We start from the raw sequence: 3,733 nt of genomic DNA, 5'->3' as shown, positions 1-3,733 counted from the left end.
AGGACAGAGCAGAGGAGAGGAGACAGAAGAGGACAGAGGAGAGGAGAGGAGACAGAAGAGGACATAGCAAAGGAGAGGAGACAGAAGAAGACAGGGGAGAGGAGAGGAGAGGAGAGGACAGGACAGAAGAGGACAGAGGAGAGGAGAGGAGACAGAAGAAGACAGAGGAGAGGAGAGGACAGAGGAGAGTACAGAAGAGAGGAGAGGACAGAGGAGAGGAGAGGACAGAGGAGAGAACAGAAGAGAGGAGAAGACAGAAGAGGACAGAGGAGAGGAGAAGACAGAAGAGGACAGAAGAGAGGAGAGAGGAGAGGACAGAGGAGAAGACAGAAGAGGACAGAAGAGAGGAGAGGACAGAGGAGAGGAGAGGAGAGGAGACAGAAGAGGACAGAGCAGAGCAGAGGAGACAGAAGAGGACAGAGGGCCGTATACAGGATGCTAGCAATGAAATTCTGTTTTTCTCTCTTCCTCTTCCAGGAGTGCGACAGAAGCCTGGCTCTGGAGTGATTTAGTCGCAGATAAAGATAAAGTTTCACATTTGCGCTCTCAGCACACAAACTCCTCTGACATTCAGGGACGAGGGCCGATACTCAGCGTTAACCTCATCTTCATCAATGTCACAGCTAAGAAAGCCGTCGACAGGATGATTGAAAACCAGTTTGACGCAAGCTTTAAACTTAAACCCCAATACACAGATGAAGATTTTATTTCCATTCAATTCAATCTGCATGTCTGTTCGATGCGTGTTATTGTGTGTGTGTGAAGTTTTAGCAGGTTCCTCCAGTGAATCACAATGGTCAGTGTGAGACAGAATCAAACACCCCGAGGGTCTGGAGCCATTACAGACGACACGGCTGCTTTGATTGGCTGCATTCAGCTGCCAAAAAAGGGAAATTGAGTTGTCACCGCGAGCGCACAGGTAGCAATCTCGCTCTCTGGCGTTCAGTGCCACATTCCCTATTGAACGGCTGGATATTAAATCCCCACGGACACACACACACACACACCAGCATTGTCCAGCACCTCATTTCCAGCCCAACATCACTCCCATCCTCCGCAGGATTCAATAAAAGGAGAATTCAAACTCAAACCGGCATGATAGTCGAAGCACAGCAGCTGCGGGTTTACATGACAATAAACTACAAATTCAGACCGGACAAAATCCAGTAATAACCAAACTAATGTGCCAAATTGTGTAATTGGTTTCACATTTTGAAACACTTCCTCTCGAAATGAGTTAGTTTTGTAAAAATTTCAGGTTGTCTTTTAGATTACAATGTGTTTGTCTCTTTTTTTATAAGCAAAACTGCATAAAAAGAAACGTTTACAATCCAAACTGGACTGACAACTGTTTATGGTAAAAAAAATAATAATAATAAATAAATAACACTAAAAAATAAAATGAATAAATAAATAAAAAATAAATTATATATGCTATGTATGAATTATATCACATCATCACTATTTCATATTGTAGTAATGAATTAATACAATAAATAAATGTACACTTTAATAACAACAAATTAGAAAATCATTAAAAATATATAAATAATAAATCAAATATATAACTGTATTTACTGTAGTTACACTCCAAACCAGGCTGACAACAATAATACATTTATAACAAATAATATATAGTTATATATATAAATAAGAAATACATAAAATAAATTGATACTTTAATTGTAACTTTTAAAAATAAAGAAAACACTATATATAATAAATATATATTATTTAAAATATATTTTAAAAAAAAATTCATTTAATGTAAATTGTGTAAATTATTTGAAAATAATGTGTAAATTATGTGAAACCTGTTTTTACGTAAAAAAAACTATTTACTGTATTTACATTCAAACCTGACTGGCAACTGTATTCTGTTAAAAAAATAAAAAATAAACATGAAAAACATGAAAGAAGAATATTTTAATAATAAATTAATTTCAATACTAAAAAATACCATAATTAATAAAATATAATAATAGATAATAGGAAATATATACAAAATATTATGTGTTATTTCATATATATTATTATATCTGTATTAGGGCTGTGCGATATTGAAGAAAAATGCGATGCGCGATACCTTGTTAAAAAATGCGATATTCGATATGCGATACGATAATGCTTAAAGTGTGTAAAATCAATTTCAATTATATTTTTAAATATTTAAAAATGAAAATTATATAACCAATTTGTTTCACATTCTTTCTTGGAAAAGAAAGAATCACTACAACTAGGGATTCACCGATACCGATACTGGTATCGGTATCGGGCCCGATACTGAGCTCCTGTACTCCTACTCGTACTCGTTAAAATTATTGCACTTATCTCTTTTTAACGTCAAGCAATTCTCTGCTATATGCGTCGAACTAAAACTTTGACCTTTGGCAACGTTGATTTAAGTAGCCTATTATTAAAATTATTCAGATATCGCACGCCCTTGCGATATGCATATTGCGATATTTCGATAATTTCGATATATCGTGCAGCCCTACTCTGTATGTATATATATATAATAAATAAATAAATGTTTTCCCCTGTGTGAAATGTAGAGAATGGAGAGAAATAGTGGTTCAGTTCTAGAAGTGCCAGCGGCTCGTGATTCGCTGAATGTCGTCATCACAGGAAACAGCAGCGCTAAAGTAACGGCCAAAACATGCTAAAATGAGCTGAGAGACGCTGAACTCTTCAGAGCAACAGAAACACAGATGAGACACAAACGAGACAGAAGAGTTGAAAGCGAGCTCCTGAAGCGCTCTGTAACTGCAGAGAGAAGCTCCAGATCCCACGAGTGATTGTTACCAAGGGTTCATGTGAAACAAGTGTCAGACAGAAGATCTGGGCATCAAATCCTCCTAATGATGTCCGTGTCCCAAACAAACCCTTTCTATCACGAGTTTACGGCCTTCTCTGTGCAGCCCTCGCAGTTTAACAAGGCTGAGAAATTCCACTCTCAACCTGGAGGAAGGTGGGGGGCGCCGTAAAAAGTCTCCTCTGAATTATTCATTTGCTTGATTTTCTGACTTCGCCCGAGGGACGAGAGCTGCTGTGCATGCGAGGCCTTCTCATTCATATCTCTGTACCCCATCCCAAAACACCCCCGCTGATACACAAATTAGTTTACAAACTGGACTGACAACTGTATTCTGAGAAATAAATAAACATATTATATACGCCATCTCTTTTCATCACAATATTTTAATAATAAATATATAAAATAAATTTATATTTTAATTAATAACTTTAAAAATCACATGTATTAAATATTTTATTATAAATAGTTATCTTTCTTTTTTTTTTAAATGTAAACATTTATATTATGAAGTATTATAATAATATTATATTATTTAATATATCAATAGTTCTATGTAAAATATTATTTAAAACATATATTTATATGAGTATTTGTTTTTATTAACAATATACTACTTTATTTTTTTTAATTAAAGAAAAAAATATGAATAATAAATACATAAAAATATGTATTATTAAAAACATTTATATTATGTATTATTAAAAACATTTATATTATATATTAATAATATAATATAATATATATTTATTTATTTTAAACTATTTTTAAAAGATCTATATTCAAAATATTTTAATTATGTTACAGCAGGGTTCCTCAATTAGTTTTCGCCGAGGGCCAAATTCCGCCAACAATACCAAGCCAAGGGCCACTGACCTATATATATATATATATATATACAGGTGCATCTCAATAAAT

The 3,733-nt window shown here is 34.3% G+C and overlaps 1 protein-coding gene across 1 annotated transcript in view; it reads right to left on the bottom strand.

Moving 5' to 3' along the window:
* The window catches only part of unc5cb (unc-5 netrin receptor Cb), a 227,373-nt gene that overhangs the window by 112,502 nt on the left and 111,138 nt on the right, over positions 1 to 3,733 (bottom strand). The window lies entirely within an intron of this gene.

This window comes from Sinocyclocheilus anshuiensis, unplaced genomic scaffold, assembly GCF_001515605.1.
Source record: "Sinocyclocheilus anshuiensis isolate Anshui unplaced genomic scaffold, SAMN03320099.WGS_v1.1 scaffold495, whole genome shotgun sequence".
Taxonomy (NCBI): domain Eukaryota; kingdom Metazoa; phylum Chordata; class Actinopteri; order Cypriniformes; family Cyprinidae; genus Sinocyclocheilus; species Sinocyclocheilus anshuiensis.
Note: the sequence above shows the minus strand (reverse complement) of the source record. Positions and strands in the feature narration are given on the sequence as shown.